The sequence below is a fragment of the Artemia sp. Qi Xiang Cuo genome, chromosome 9 (genome assembly GCF_049724085.1).
Source record: "Artemia sp. Qi Xiang Cuo chromosome 9, ASM4972408v1, whole genome shotgun sequence".
NCBI classification, from domain to species: Eukaryota; Metazoa; Arthropoda; class Branchiopoda; order Anostraca; family Artemiidae; genus Artemia; species Artemia sp. Qi Xiang Cuo.
Window position 1 is genome coordinate 33,811,872 of NC_142802.1, and position 17,638 is coordinate 33,829,509.

The following is a 17,638-nucleotide window of genomic DNA, read 5'->3' on the forward strand; positions in this document are numbered from 1 at the left end:
TTTCACTCTGTTTGCCTATGTGTCTGGGTAGGTGTTTGCTTGTCCCAGTGCCTGTCCTTGTCGGTTTGTATGTCTGAATCTATGTAGTTGTATGTATTTTTGTCTCTCTCTCTCTTTTTGCCTCTGTCTCTTGGCAGGTGTTTGTATGTCCCAGTGCCTGTCTTTTTCAGTTCGTATGTCTGAATCTATATATTGGTAAGTGTTTTTTTCTCTCTTACTCTCTTTGCATGTATGCCTGGGTGGGTGTTTGCTTGTTCCACTGCCTGTGTTTGTCTGTTTGTATGTTTGAATCTATGTATTTGTGTGTATTTTTGTTTCTCTCCCTCTCTTTGCCTATGTGTCTGGGCAGGTGTCTGCTTCTCTCAGTGCCTGTCTTTGCCTGTTTGTATGTCTGTATCCAGGTGTTTGTATGCGTTTTCTGTCTCTCACCCTCTTTATCTGTGTGTCTGGGTTGGTGTTTGCATGTCCCAGTGCCTGTCTTTGTGTTTGCATCTCCCAGTGACTGTATGTTTGTTTGTTTTAATCTATGTATTTGTATGTGTTTTGTCCCTCTGACTTTCTTTGCTTATGTGTCTGGGTTGATGTTCGCATGTCCCATTGCCCGTCATTGTCAGTTTGTATGTCTGAATCTATGTGTTTCTATGTATTTTTTTGTCTCTCACTATCTTTGCCTGTGTGTCTGGGCGGGTGTTTGCTTGTCCCAGTGCCTGTCTTTGTCGGTTTTTATGTCTGAATCTATATATTTGTATGTGTGTTTTTCTATCAGTCTCTTTGCTTTTGTGTCTTGGTGGGTGTTTGCTTGTCCTACTGTCTGTCTCTGTCAGTTTGTATGTCTGAATCTAAGTGCTTTTATGCCTTTTTTTCTCTCTCACTCTCTTTTCCTGTGTGTCCGAGTGGGTGTTTGCAAGTCGCATTGCCTGTCTTTGTCGGTTTGCATGTTTGAATCTATGTATCTGTATATGTCTCTAACTCTTTTTTCCCTCTATGCCTAGACGGATGTTTGCTTGTCCCATTGCCTGTCTTTGTCGGTTTTTATGTATAATTCTATGTTTTGTATGCGTTTTTGTCTATCTCACTCTCGTTCTCTGTGTGTCTGTTAACCAATCTCAGTTTCTAATAGAACCCCTATGAGCCTGCTAGTAGTATCTGAGTTTGAAAATTCCTTTTCTTACATCTCTGACTTTTTAATAAACATTCTTAACGTTTGACCTGCTAGCGTACCTTAAAATAATGGAAATATAACAAAGTAATGCATAAAATATTTTTATTGAAAGAACGACAAGTAGAATATTAACGTAAAAATATATTCCCTACATTATACATTATTAATAGCACAATATATGGTTTATAATGTTGCTAGAAGAGTACGCCTGTCATCTTTTTACCTTCCATTGGATATTAATACCAGAAAGAAGACGATGTGATTTATCAAGAGGTAACGTGTTACCAGAACAACAAGCAAGAAGTTGCCCCCTCATCATCAACTATTATTTTTATGTTGGCATCCTCTTTGAGCAGTATTATCTCTGGATATCTCACTCTCGCATATCCACCATCAACAAAGTTGAATGGTTGCGGTACTCCAAAAGAATTTACCTCCTCGCTGTCATGGAAACGTACGCATATATTTCCAATAAGATCTGCACTACTACTTGTTTCATAGTTCAAACATTTCTCATTGTAAGCAATCAACCCAACGATGATTTTATCATGTACTCAAACTTTCTTTGAATAATTCATTTTCACTGCTTTTTTTAAGGAATATGATACAGGTGTTTATCCTTCCAATGTATGAAAATTACTGATTTAATATATACAATAAACTATGTATTGTCAATAACCAGCCATGGAGTACCACTGAGACAACCGCGTAGTGTCAAAAAGCGTCCAAAAAATTCCATGTCAGAAAAAAAGTGCTACTACCAACACTATTTTTCTAATAGGAAAAATCGTGAGCAATATATCTATATAATTCTTATTTTGTATTTCGAAAATATTAAATACGATTTTTTTTTTAAGTATATTCCATGTCATTCTGATAACCAGCCATAGAGTACCACTGGGACAGTCGCGTGGTGTCTGTGAGCAATCATAGAGTACGACCGATGTATCCGCATAAATAATAAAAATGAAAATAAAAAAATAAAGTTGAATAATTTTCAAAGTCCAAGTGTTTAGAGCTTTTCAGTTAAAGAGGTCATACACTCAACGGCACTGGTCACTAAAGATAAACGCAGAATATAAAGACCAAACAGTTAATATAGACGATTACTTTAAAGCTTCACTCAATGCAGTTTATTCATTTGTGGCTTTATAAAATCATTTACAGCTAAGTATAATTGTGTGTTAGCTATTGTAGAGAAGGGTGTATGAATGTTTCTGCTGGGGGGAGGTGCCTGAGCCCTCAAAAAGTACATTTTTGTCGGCCATTGCTGTCATATGACTCCAAAGGAGAGAGCACAGAGAACTTTACACTTAACACCTTTTTAGGCCGGGAAGGTAGCAATAATAGGTATTAGAATACTAATAGATCATTGTAATACTAAAAAGTTCAGGGTATCAGTTATAGTAGTACTAGTGACTCAAATAAATTTTACTTACAGTTGCAGGAGCAAATAGACAGGGTCCCAAATATGGCTTTTTTATTAAGAAATTTTAGTGACCAGGACAGTAGAAAGAGGGATAGATCGTATCCAAGCCTGGTATATCTGGAAAGGAAAACAGTAATGGCCAAGACTGCTGCAATTTTGCATGTACAACAATCTAGTTATAACCATTACAGTGTATGGTCAAAAAATGGCCCGTAAGTTAACGTGGTATTCACGTGATTGTAAGACAGCAAACCTTATAGTAAACCGCTATTATGTTATCAAAAACGATGACTGGCAGGATCAAAACAAGGTACTAAAGTGTATAGGAGGGCCGTTATTGATGTTAAAAGTAAAGATCACCATTTAGTAGTGTCTCGGGTTAAAAGCTGAAATTTCGGAAAGGTAACTACCTTCAGGGAAATAATGTTGTTGGTACAGTCCAGGATAAGAATTTGAGAAAAAATTTCAGGAACAGTTGAACACTAAACTAGAGAGTTTAAAATTTTCAGTGTAGAAGATGGACCGAATGATTTTAGGAAAATAATTGGTAAAGTGGCTGATGGTGTCATAGGGATGAAAACTAGAAACGCAGCTAGGAATATTAGTGAAACAGGTTTATGTTCAATAGAGAGGAGAAGGGGCTTGTACCAGAGTTATCTGAGCGATAAATAATATGAAAACAAGAGAAATGTAAAGAAAGTGGAGAAAGTATCAAAATAGGAACTAAGAAAATTTGAATTGGAAGCCACGGATAAAATTGCAGTGGGTCTGGAATATGCAGCTAGACGACATAATAGTAAAAAATTTTACTGGCATAATAACAAATTGAGAAGGAGTAGTCAATCCAGACTTGTCCTAGTTAAACATAGGAACGGGACCACGATTACTGATAAGGATAGAGTTAAAGAAGATGGGAAGAACACTTTTGGAATGTGTTAAACTGAAATAAAGCTATTGGAGAAGATATAGAAGAAAATGAAAAAGTTTCTGATACCTTGAATGTGAAGGACGATTTGTTTTGAGAGGAGGAATTAGAGACAGTACTAAAAGAGTTGAAAAATGTTAAGCCCCCATGTGTTGATATTGTTGTAAATAAGTTTAATAAAAATATGCTTGGTCTAAGTTTAGAAATAAGTTACCGAAGATTATGAATATGATTTTGGAAATAGGGGAAGTAGCTAGAAATTCTAGGAAAACCCTAATTGAACCACTTTATAAGAATGGTAGTAGGAGTGAGTGTGGTAATTATCAAGGCATTAGGCTTGTAGAAATAAGTACCAAATTACAGTAAGTACCAAATTATGTAATATTATTATTTTTAGTCATAGAGATGATGTAGACACAGGGATAAGAGAGGAGCAGTGCGGTTTTAGAAAGGGTAGTGGATGTTTTGACCAAATTTTCACTCTTAGGTTAATAACTGAGAAGTGCCAAGTTATCAAACACCTTTGGTCCTCAATTTTACATATTTATGAGTAAGCGTTCGATTCTATTAAATGAACAGCTTTAGCGAAGGTCTTATCCTTGTACGGTATACCAGACAAATACATTAGATTGATTAGTGCTGTGTACGAGAATAACACTGCTGTGGTTAAGGTAGGAAATGAGGTTAGTAGCTGGTTTCTTTTTAATCAGGAGTTAAGCAGAATTGTGTTCTATCCCCCTTTATACGAATTATTTTGATGGATTTTGTATTAAGAAGCAGAGGAAAGGGAATGGGAGAGCACGGAATCAAACTGGGAGGAAATTTTTTTCTTGACTTAGATTATGCTGATGATTTAAGCATCCTACATGAAAATGTGATAAAAATGAATGAAATTTTTTTTAAGCTTGAAAATTAAAGTTATGAAGACTAAGTCGCTAAGGCTAAGAATAAGTGAAGATGAAAAGGTGACGTTGGGTAATGAAAAGATTGATCAGGTGTACTGCTTCACTTACCTTGGTAGTATTATTAGTAAAGACGGTGGGATCAGGGAAGATGTTAAAAGTAGAATAGCCTAGGCTCAGGTTTCTTTTCACAGTTGAAAAACTTTTGGAAGGATAGAAAGATAAGTCTGCAAACCAAGATTAGAATACTGGAAACTACAGTGATGACAGTGGTCAAACATGATTCTGAAGCATGGGCACTCTGAAAACCGGATGAAGATTTTCTACGTGTTTTCTAGAGAAATTGCCTACGGATTGTTCTGGGAACCCCACTTCGGGGATGACCTACTTTTCGTTTAACCCTAGATATTCGAATGACAAGGAAGACTTCGGACAATATCCACGTGTATTTTTTCATTTAAAACTATGTCTTACGAAATTATTATTTAAAGTTATTAGAATGTTAATCTTCAGAAATGCGAGTTGCACAGAAAGCATACAATCTGTCAAGAAATAAAACTGTAATAATGCAGAAGATATCAATCATACAACAAATTGAATGTTGACGTATTTTTTCAACATTGGAAATCAGGCTACATAATAGCCTTCAAGGACTTGTAAGTCTTTAAATATGACAAACAAATTATTATTTGATTTATGTAATATGTGTTTGACTATAATAAATTTTGTTTGTAAGATAAGGCTCTTTTTTCATTTCCTGATAACTAAGGCAATTCGCCATATTGCTACAAAAGTAGAAGCCTATATGTACACTTCCCTTTATTCGAAACAAAACAATCTTTAAATTCCTCAAGATATTAATTTATGATAATGTAACTTAGCGTACTTTTAAACACAAATTACATATATCAAACAGTTCATGGTAACGAACTGTAAGTAAGGAGCGGCCCGGCTCAATAGTAACTGAAACTCGAAAAAACGGAATTTTGATACGAGTAAATGCATAAAAAATTGGACTTTTATGCTGATTTCAAATATATAAGTTTCTGGAAATTTAATCTAACACACCAAAAGTTACGAGCCTGACAAATTTGCCTTATTTTCACCAAAGGTTGGACTCCGTCCAGAAAAGGGCTTTAAAAATAATTGCAAGGTAAGGGAAGTTGCCTTACTTCTACTTCTTAGAAAAGTTTAAAATGAATTGAAACCCTTTTCCGCCTCCCCATAATCCTGAACGGAAACATCTCCCAAGAGAGGCAAAACATCCCATCCCCATTTTAAAAACTTGTAAAGACTAAGACAAAAAGACATTTAGACAGGTTTATATCAACCTTCACTCAAATCTTTAACATCTCCATCGGACTCCTTTTTATAACTCCTCCTTAACGGACTCCTTTTTATACTCTTTTGACAGTCTTGTTATTTTTATTTTATTTATGACTTATTATATTACATGCCGTTTTATGACTCTAAATTTTTACCTTTAATGTATGACAAGACCTGATTTCATATGACATTATTTCAGCTACTTTAATATTTTCTTAATCGATTATTTTTTTTGTTTATATAATCGATGTATAATCGCTTGTGAAAAGTTTAAAAATAAAGCTTTTATTCTATTCTATTGTATACCAGCCGCTAAATTTGAATGCTCTCGTATTCTGAGTGTTTCGTAATTTAGAAATGTTTTTTTCTGATCAGATCGGGAACTTATGGTTAAAGATATTCCTTGATTTTTTAGAGGGATGAGCAAAATTCTGACTAGTTCCATTTTAAGTGGTCAACATAAGCTATTATTGCTAATTAATCATGGAAAGGTGATTCTTATAGCACCTACATTGAGTGCTAATTCCAATTATGAAAAAATAGCAAATATTCAGAAGGGAAAAAACATGTTTATTCTCCCTAAAATTAGTAGGCGAAGGCTAAATTGATTGAATTTTTAGCAAGGATTCAATGTGGGGAATAGGACATACGTCATTTTGACTATGATAATAAGCCTTCTCCCCTTTAATAAGGTCAGATTTAACCCTAAGCTAAAGACTAAAGCTTGTTGATTGTGTAGCGTGTTTCTCTAGCGTAGTCTATTATTATACATATCTCTTATCAAAAGTTGCTTCTTATAAATAGATTACCTTATAAATAGACAACTTGTTGCTATCTTGGAAAAGAGATAGGTTTTGAAAATGAAACTGGTCTACAGGCCTGTCCTAGGAAGCTATTTTGAAGTATGTACCAAGTCTATTTTATCATGCTTTAATGAAATAACTGCAATCAAATGTACTTGGGTACAAACGAAGCCCTTATATTCTCAATTGATTGCGCATTGTGGTCTGGATTTTAAAGTTTTGGCCTGGAATTACTTAAATTCTCAGGCAGCAGATGATGCAATTATTTAAAACCCTTTTTCTGAATCATTCTTTGGAAAAAGTTTATTTTATCATCGTGGGGATGTAAAAACTACTTCTAAGCTTAAATACTTAAATATAAAGTTGACAATTTAAGCAGGAGAGCAGATATAGATTTGACAAAAGGTTTCTGACAATGATAAAGAAGAGTGAAAGTGAGTAGGTGCTAGGGTTATGAGGGTAAATGTGGTGACTTATAAAACCTGAGCTTATTCTTTTTATCAGAATGTTCTTCTATTACATTTTAAACGCCCTTCTACAAAACCTTTGTAGCTCAAATGTCGAAAATGTTTTTTCTTTTACTATATTATAGAAATAATAAAAAGGCGAAGAAAATATTTATGGTTTGTGATTTTCGCTAATTAGAATTTTTCGGTTAAATACCCCATTTTCGGCTTACCCCCCCCCCCCCTACTAAGGCTAAGACATTCTTTTTAATCCCTATTAAAGTTTAGATTCCACTCGCTGACCCCCAGGGTAACACATCATTTGCTAATGTCTGCCCCCCCCCCATACTTCCGTATCATTACGGAATTTTTCCTATGTCTGGGAAAGGTTAAGGCGGGTAGGGTGAAATGTGGTTATTTCTTAAGGCTAAACTCCTTGCTTCTTACATGCTCGTATTTTAACCATATATTTACTTTTTATGAAATCTAATTTCCATAAATGATCCCATAATATCTATTTTTTCCTATCATGGAAAACTAAGATTTTATTTCTTTTTAAGGAATATTCATAACAATGTCCCCCACCCGAAAAAAGGTAAGGGCAAATGAAGATGCATCCCCATCAGCCTCAACGCCCCATGACAGTCAAGCTCCCGAAACTTTGAGAGCTGTGCTGCTTGCGCTATATGACGATGGACTTGCCACCTATTTTAGGCCTCCCCAGCCTCATGGTAAAGTTGAAAGTCCAATAGTAAGTAAAACCTGTGATGTTCTTTCATAAAGCTTTTTTATTCCTGGTAATAAATTACCGTTTTTTCATTGCTAATGTATATTCTTTTTAGTTTACTATAGGGGCCCTGTCGATAGTTCTTGCAGACCCCATCAACCCTCCTAAGATAGAAACATCTAAAAATAAGACAGTATTTTTGGGTTAATAAAGGGGATCCTGTTGAAGGTTTTGAGGGGGGTTTAAGGCCTCCTAGGCCCTCCTAAGCAAGTAATGGCTAAAAATAAGGCTTTCTTTTTTGGTTAATAAAAGGGACCTTATCTATAGTTTTGAGGAGGGTTGAAGAGTCTCTTTGGGCTCCTAAGAGAAATAACTTAAAATAATGCATTCTAGCGTTGAAAACTTAATGTTTTACTATTCCCTCTAAGAAGAGGGATTTAAGGGTTTTTCCCAATAGGTTTTTCATCAAAATAAAAATACATTATTCGTTCCGGGGTTAATAAACAGTCCTGACCGATGCCACTCTTACCGGTCTTAAACGAAATTCGAAGCGTTTTATGATTCACTTTACGATCTTTAATGCACCATTGCCTATTACGAATTTGCTAAAAACGTTTGATCCCATGGAGGATATAAAAATGGGGAGCATTACTGTAAAAATATTCCTGGCAAGTGATATATTGACGAAGTTGTATATTTTCTGTAAAAACACGCATAAAATTTATGGGGAATTTTGGTTATATTTGGGATACTATTTTTCCAAACCTCTTCTGGTAATGTAATTCTTAAAACCAGTAACGAAAATAGGTCTGATTACCAACGTGGATCAGCAATTATTCGTAGAAAGATCTATGTGGGAGGGTATTTTTTCTACGGTGATCACATACTGGAAACTAACCTGACTGAGCAAAGCACCGGTGAAAAGACGAATGTGGTTTTACTGGATATGAACTCCCTTCATCCATTGGCAATATCTCACTACTGTTTGCCGCGTGGGAACTACAAATGGCTTGACATACCCTGTGCTCTATATTTCCCCGACATTGCAATTGTTGAAGAGAATGAACCGCAAGGATTGATTTAAGAAATTTAGGGAGAAATACCAGTGGAACTTCATAACTTGGTAAAGGCTTTTGTTTTTCCATGCATAAACTGGCCGACGCCTAGGGATTCATTGAGTCCTTATAGTTTATCTTTGATAGAGGATGGACCTCCCCAAAAGGTTATTGCCGAGCATCATCCGAAACAGAATATCATTTTACATCATGTTTTTTCGTGGTGGATGCTGGCCAGCGGTTTAAAGGCAACAAAGATTCATGAAGCCCTCCAGTTTGATCAAAAGCCATACATGCAGACGTTCATTGACAACTTTGTCAGTAAACGATCTGAGACAAAGTCGAATGTTGAAAAGAAGATCTTTAAGCTTTTTTAAATTCAGCCTTCGGTAAGATATGCGAGAGTCTGCACAATAGGAGTCGTTGTTACGTTGTGACCAACCCAAGAGAGTGCGCCCGAATCATTGCAGATCCGAATTTCGAATCATTCACGATAATAGTCTCAAATATAGTCGTTTTATATAGGAAAAAGATGCGTAATTTTAAAGAAAAACCTAGCCAATGGCAGTACCATCTTAGAAATTTCAAAAAAGCTCATATTGGAATTTTATATCAAGGTGTATAAGCTCCAACAGCCGGATGAGGGGCAAGCTCAAGTTATTTATATATACATATTATGAAGAGACTGAAGTAAAAAGTAAAAACTGATAATTTATTAGACAATTTGGAAGATGGCAAGCACATTAACTCTCGAATGGACTACACCAACTGGCATGAGTCCATTTACCCGAAGCTAGTAAAGTGCTAGGTCCCAAATCAGTTGTTATTTTTAAAATCCGATACAGGAAGCGACTGGATCTCCAAAGCTGTTCTTGCTGGTCCGAATGTGTACTGTCTGAAAACACACAATGAGGATATCAAAAAGTCTGCAAAGGGGTGCCTTCACACTGTGTAAAGGAAAATTATGCTTATGGAAATTGTGTTAAGAATAATTTATTTCCAAGAGCAATTATAATGACAACTCACTCTTTAAAATTTAACAACTACACAGTTCGAATAGAGAAAAATGCCATATCGGCCATATCGGATAAAGTCTGTGTGCACACGGACGGTGTGAGAGTGCTACCACTTTATTATATATTCAAGAAACCATATATTTTATTTTATGGTATTTCTTCAAAAATTGAGGTTAGGTTAGGTTATTTGTGTTTTGACAGCGAGAGAGGTAATATATATCAATTTAAAACTTCATTCAGATCATTTCCTTGCGGACCTTCAGTGTCTGGCAAAACAAAACTTTTAACGAAAATAATTCAAAATCGTGATGAAATATTTTTAGAAAATCCAAAAAATATCTATTGATGCTGTAGTGTATGGCAAGAGTCCTATGACAAAATAAACACTATTGTTTCAGACATAAATTCATACGAGGACTTGACGTGTTTAATTTTATTGAACCAAACTCTTGGTTTATTATTTATAATTTAGCTGAATTCATTGAAGAATGGTCTCAGGGGATGTTAAAGTTATTCACTGTCCAGTCTCATCATGAAAAAAATTCCCTAGCCGTTGTTCTCAATAATCACTTTCATCGGAGTAAATGTAAGAGAACAATTGCTTTGAGTTGTATTTACTGTATCATCTATAGGGTTGTTAATGATTCAAGTTCTCTTATAACTTTAAACAAGGACATATATCCCGGTGAATCGAATTTTTTAGTCTCGGTATACAATCAAGCCACGAATAAACCCTATGGTTACATTCTATTGGATCTCAATCAAAACAAGCCGTTAAAAGTTACGCGTAGTCACGGATTTTTTTACTATAAAATTACCCAGGAATAGCAAAAAAGGTCTTTATTTGCTGTCATAACACTGAAGATAGTACATGAAAACAGACATTTATTTTCCGTTCTAGGTAATTCAAAACCGCGGCATAGGAAAGCTATACTCAAACACGGCATTGACAATGATTTTTAATCTCCTATCTGAGCTTTGTTTAAATTTAACTGGAGGAATTTTTCAAGTGTCAGAAGTAGTTAGGTAACGGACAAAGCAATATCGTTCCCTTGTCCGTGCCCTAGCTTGAAAATAGAAAAGGAAAGATTTTAAAAGAAAACGGTTTTTTCAAGCGGGTGTTAGTTTCTCTTCATTTTTAATGCCAATAATTGTGGGACTTATAACCACTATTCCCTAGAAATGGCTAAGCCTTACAAATTGACGCCAATAGAACTCGCTCTTTCACCAAAAGAGCACTTTGAAGATAATCTTCATAAATTTCGTAACAATGAGACAATTACCGATGATGTAAAATTAATTTTGATTCAAAATGCCCTTCAACGTGTCGATAGGCATAAATACTACCGTGAAAGCACACTCAAATTAAATATTATTGATCACACTCAAAGTTCTGAAAGTTCAACATCAACACCAGCACCAAAAGTGGAGAAGAAGAATTATATAAAGTTTCATCAAGTGTTGTAGACCTAATGCCTCATTCGTATCGTGAGCAAAGTAAAAGATCCTTGAGATATCTCGCCAAATTTAACATGTGTAAATTGATGACAAAAAGAATGAAGTTTGATTCGAACCAGTCGAACAAGTAATATTTTTGAAAAAGAGAATTATTTCTAGTCCACTGAATTTCTTAAAGTGTAAAAAGTCCTAGACACTGAACCTGTAACGTGTCGTTTATGTGATAGGAAATAAGACGAGATTCGGGGCGGTTTTTAAGAGTATGAATTACAAAAAGTTCAAACAATAGAATATATCAAATTGAAAAGATATTAAAAAGTCAAACTTGCAAGGGTAAGAGAAAGTTGCTTGTTCACTGGCTATGATACAACTCTGATTTTGATTCTTAGATTGCCGCTGAAGATGTTCACAATGCATAATCATTTTTATGTGAAATTCATGTTCAATGTCTCTCCCTCTATGATGAGTGGAACAAAAAAAGCGACTTCTGACACAACTCTCCCCCGCCATCAAATTCGAGGGAAGGTAAGAAGTTGCTCTGGTTGATTGTATTCTTAAAAATATATATGATATCCTGAGAAAGAATCGTACATATGATAAAAAAATTAGAACCTTTGACTTCTCCGACGAGGATTTTGCTGCAAATTTTGACTCTGATGATTACCCCTTTGCCAGCATACCCAACGAAGAGTAAAACAATATGCATGAGCTGTGTCGAGTTATCAACAAAATAATTTCGAGTCGAGAAAAGGGTGGCTTCACGTTCAACCAATTCAACAGAAAAGAGGAGACTTTACACTACCAATCCATTTCAGAATGAAAGAATTTTCCTCATGATGATTTAAATGAGGATCTCGAATTTAAAGATAGTATTATTAAAGCAAAAAATTTCAGTGTCAAGGATCACGTTATCCATACAGACCATGCACCCAGTTTCTCATCAGAAAATTGTATATCTCTTTGCGCATACTTTGTCGAGACATAGTGCATTGGTAATACCAATGTCCCCCTTCTTTGTATTCTTGAACAAAAAACTAGTCACGAAGACATCCACGACTACAATAAAAAATATTAAACAAAATGTCAGGTCCGGTGCGCGATCCCTCGGTTAGCGATTGAAATCACGACAGAGCGGAAAAGTTCTAAAAAGTGCAAGAAACAACTCCTCACTCATCATTCTCAACCTGGCCCGGAAGCGTAAAACATCGCTCTTGTCAAAGAAGAAAAAGAAACCATAAGTAAACATTGTTAGATCGAAAACGGATATATTTTTCTAGAAGTGGCATATCTATCACATAAAGAATCTCATCCTTCAGTCACCTCATCTCTGAGTCTATTCAATGCAGAAAATGTTGGTGTGAGTGTAGAAAAAGGTTACTATGAAGAATTTTATTCGCAACAACCGCTCTCTGAAAATGCACATTTTCAAATTTATTCCAGTGAAGATTATTTCATAGATTAGATTTCCACATTTATAGATTTGCAGGTAAGTGGCAAAAAATACAACAAATAAAAACCAAATGCCGACGACGGGTTATCCTACCGAAAATTGTGTACTAGGCAATTTGTTTAGACAAATCAGTGTCAACATAAATGGAACGCTTGGGAGAACAAGCAACAGTCTTTCAAATTATTCATGCTATATACAATTTATACTGATGACTCCAATGTCTTGTATGCTATTGATTGGCTATTGGATATGAACTTAAAACAGACACTGACACTAGCAATATACTTGGAGATGCGCCAACTAAAGATTTACATTTCATTGGGAAAATAATTCATGAAATATTTAATATACCTCAATGGTTGCCTCCCCAACTTAAGATTGATATAAAGCTACAACTTGCACGATTCAATTTTATTTTCGAAAAGTTACTTGGCACTACACCTTATGCAACAGCCTCTCTCATCTGGACAATATTTCATGTACGAAAATGAGTTCTGTTGCTTTGGTAATTGAGAAGTTAGGAGCTAGTGGAAATTATACCAAATTGGGCATTCCATATGTAAGCACAATTCAACGACATATTGCTACGGGAACACATACCTACACCATTTCGTCGTTTATCAATGGTAACATTCCTTCAAAATTCACTTTGGCTTTTGTAAAAAAAAGTGTTAGTGCAATTAGATCATGGACAAATTCTCTACATAAATTTGGAATGTTTGGACTTACATCTTTTTTGTGTAAAGTAAATGGAATTCCACTCAATAAATTATCCTTTGGTATATCTTACAGGATCTTAAATCAATTGAAAATGCAATCTCTAGATCAAGATTCACAATTATTTTAACAAGGAATAATCGAAAAAATGTTTGCAAAACTCAGGGTATCATTATATTGGATTTGTCCGGCACTCAAGATATGACTATTGTCCGAACGGGTACAGTACGTTTAGAGTGTACCTTTGCCGAGCCATTGGAGGAGAATTTTGCATTAATCTCGCTAAATCAATTTGAAACCAATTGGGAAATTACCCCTGATAGCACTGTTCTATTAGACTTGGCACCATGAACACAAATCAAATAATAAATGTATTCAATTTTGATCCCTACATGTCCAAATAAAATCCTATTGCATACCCTCGGATTTCCTCGAGCATATTCAAACTGTTAATAGTACCCTTACCGTTGTTAATAGTAGCCCATCAACTGTAAAGACGGGGCATTGGCTATGTATCTTTCGAACACCGAAGAATATTAAATTTTTCAATACTCTTGACCTCGCGTATGCATTCTAAACGCCTCACATCAAAACCTTTCTTGAACAAAGCGGAAATATATTATTATTCAAAACTGAAAGCGAGCACAAAATTTATCAGCCAAAAGCTGTGGTTTTCATGCACTATTGTATTTTAGTTTTCGATGTAGTGGATATACTTACAATGAGTTTCTTAGCAATTATAGTGACACTCCTCGATTTAACAACTTTCTAGCTTAAAATACTTTTTCTGGCCTGTATAATATAAATTTTAGTGCCTTAAGACTGAATGCTTTAAAAAGTTATGCGAATTTGTTCATTAATATAACTTATATGTACTAAACTTTTTGTCCCTTAGATTTTGTCTTAAAATTATGGGTAACCATCCTTAATGATAAGTGGCGTCAGCTCGCCAGGATTCAACTTGTATTCATCTTGGCATGCAAATTTAGGATCACATTTTCTACTATATATTGTAACTTTATTTTTATTATATCTTTTCGTACAGTCAATGATTCTATTTTCATTCATATTATAAAGTTCACGTGTTTCGATTTGCTTATTTGAAGCAATGTTGCACACAAAATTTTCATATGAAAAATCACTTTTGGTAACAGCAAATAAGCATCAGTAGGTTTATAATCATAGTAACCATTATCTTCACACCGATATAGTAAAAACCAGACTCCCTTATTACTCCAGCAATTGAAGCGTAGACCAGTTTCTTCCTCCCAAAGCAATTTAAAACCACGACGATACCAGTCTCTTAAAGATAAACTGAAATCCCGTTTAGGTTTTTTGCAATCATGCCAGGGTAAGTCTCTCCCAATTGATCACATTTATCAAAGTGACAATTGGAGCCTAGGAAACCTCTAGTGTGAGAGTCACAAATGATTTCAAAACAGGAATTACAGTCTTTAATTTGCATTGCGTATCCTCTATGCAATTTACATGGAGTGTATAATCTACACTTTTCATTATAGGCATCAATAATAGTACAATTCTTCTAAGCATGACCAGTTGCTCAATGTATACAAACCTAATAGAAATATGTAAAACATTTTTTTCCAATGTTGACTGTCTCACTTCCAAAAAAAACTGAATTGCGATCAATAAAATGAATATCTTCTAGGAACAGGAGTAATCGAGTGACCTCAGAAAACTGTTTTAGAAATGATATTTTGACTTATTTCCTGTTGCCTTACAAATGACCGTCTAGGTGGTGGTTAAAAGCCAAACCACATTATCATTTTGTTTTGTTTCAATTAGTATGTCAATAAATTGAGTAAATGCATCTGGGCCACGACGTAAACGTTCCATACAATAATCCAAAGAGGGGGAATTATTTCTCATTATATAGTTAAGCATTCTTTGAGAAAATATCTTCCTTTGAAGAAATAACTCTAGAAAATCATCCTCTAGAATCAAACGATTTTCCAAAGTTACTAGGTTCCGTATTATTTTTTGGTTCTAAAATCCAGTCATTTTTTTAATCTTGACACTCTCAATACCGATTATAGACTAACGCAGATTCTTTTTCACTAGCAATAAACCTACTCCTTTTTTATGGATTTATCCCGGTTGTTGTCTTCGATATATTTCACTAATGCATTTAATTCGTCTTGTAGTCTCTGTACATGTATCATATTCACTTTTGCTGCAAAGTATGGATAATCTCCCGACTTGAATTTTCTTAATAATATTACATATCGCGCAAATATCTCGTCCCATTCTAGGGTTAGCCGACAACCCCTTGCAGTTTCTACTGCAGCATTTGGCACTCTAGGCTTCGTTTCGATATTGTTAGCGCCTTCAATATCCAATAGAGTAAAAGCATCCATAACTAGTGAATAATATCCTTGATGCTGACACACTGAACCCTTTTTCAATGCTGACACAAGTCGTAAGATCCAAAAAGTTAAGCCAGATTGCGTCACCCTCATCTGTAGATATTATACCATGATTATTTTTACAGCCGGGACTTCCCCACTTGACTAACGGACTTTGAAACTCTCTATTATGTAATATTTGCATAACTTAACATTCTATATTACGTAACAAACAAAGAAATCTCGATTGGGCGGGACCCCTGAAGGTTTTTACAAAATCAAAGAAACTCTTATGCAACAAGCCCCTGCATCTTTTAGAAAACATCCCCCCTATGCCATAAAAACTAAAGAAATCCTGAAGTAAACAAGCCCTCTACCTCTAGGTTTTTAAGTAATTAACACGTGCATCTCGAAAAAACCACCCCCTACTATGTAACATGCACCTGCACCTTGCCCTGAGGGTAAAGCCGTTAAACTTCTTCGTTATCTAAGGAAAAAAGAAGTAGTGCCTATGGCTCATTCTAAAAGCATTATGCTGTCACCACTCTATTGTAACTTTGCCACCATGCAATTGAACCTCTGTTCAATTGAACCCCCGTTCAACTGAACCCCCTTTCAACTGACCCTTGAGTAACTGGACTCTGTGCAAGTAAACCCTCCTGCAACTTAAGCCCCGTTTAACTGAACCCTCGTGCATCTCAATCTTGTGCAACTCACTCCCGTGCAACTTCACCCCTATTCAAGTCAACCCGCAACCCCCATTCAAATATACACTCATTCAACTCAATAGCCATTCAATTCGACCCCGTTGAATTCAACCTCATTCAACTCAATTCCCGTGTAATCTAACCCTTGCGAAGTTCAACCCCATTAAATTCAATACTCATTTTACTTAATCTTCACGCATCTCCAAACTCGTTTAACCCAACCATATTTTGCTCAACCCTCGTTCAAATCAACATTCATCTCAACCCTCCTTAAACCAGCAATATAAATAGAAAACGTAATTTTTACGTAAATTCAAAATTCTATTTGAAAGGACTTTGAGAACCGGGTACAAAACCAGTGTTTTTACTTGAACCTTGGCAAATCCATTTTCGAGCACTAATTAAAAAGCTCATAATTTGGAATAAAACCAAAAATTTACTTTATCAGGCCATGATTTTAGCAATAGACCCATTCCTGAAAGTTTCTTTCGTACTTGTATGATAAACGCCCTACCGCTCAAGTTGCTAATTCATTGAAGCACTATTGAACCGATTTTTTTTTTCATTACTTTCTTTCAAGTTAGCGTGAGACAAGACAAATTAGAAGTGACAGAATAAATGGAAAATACGTAATTCGAGCTGTATATTTGACAATAGGCGGTGAGGGTGGGGTAAAGCAAGGCCGTATCCAGGGGGGATTATCCGGTTTAAACCCCCCCCCCCCCCCCTCCAAAACAAAATTGACCGAGTCGAAAATTAGTCGAAAAATTCGGTTCTGATCAGCTTACGCAGGATGTTAGAAAAAGTCCACGGGAAAAAATCGGGTAAACACCCCCCTCCCCCCCGAACAAAAATCCTGGATCCACTCTTGGGGTAAATCATTTAGACAATGTGAAGTTAGAAAACAATTCTTATTACATAATATACAGAATAATTGTACCTAATAAAGTAGGCATGCAGACCCGCTATCTTAACCCCTACCCCCCTGAATGTGCAAATGTATAGCCCAAATATGTTTCTAAAGTATTATATTTGTATCTTACTTTGGTATATTTTATTATGATTGAGCCTCAGAGATAGGCTACATACTAGAAGAATATTAGGTAGGATGTATATCATACAAGTACCGTTTCTTTCAATTTTGAAAAG

At 35.4% G+C, this 17,638-nt stretch overlaps 1 protein-coding gene across 1 annotated transcript in view; it reads right to left on the reverse strand.

Annotated features, from left to right (window-relative positions):
- Window positions 1-17,638, reverse strand: part of LOC148948589 (acetylcholine receptor subunit beta-like 2) — a 285,188-nt gene that overhangs the window by 126,311 nt on the left and 141,239 nt on the right. The window lies entirely within an intron of this gene.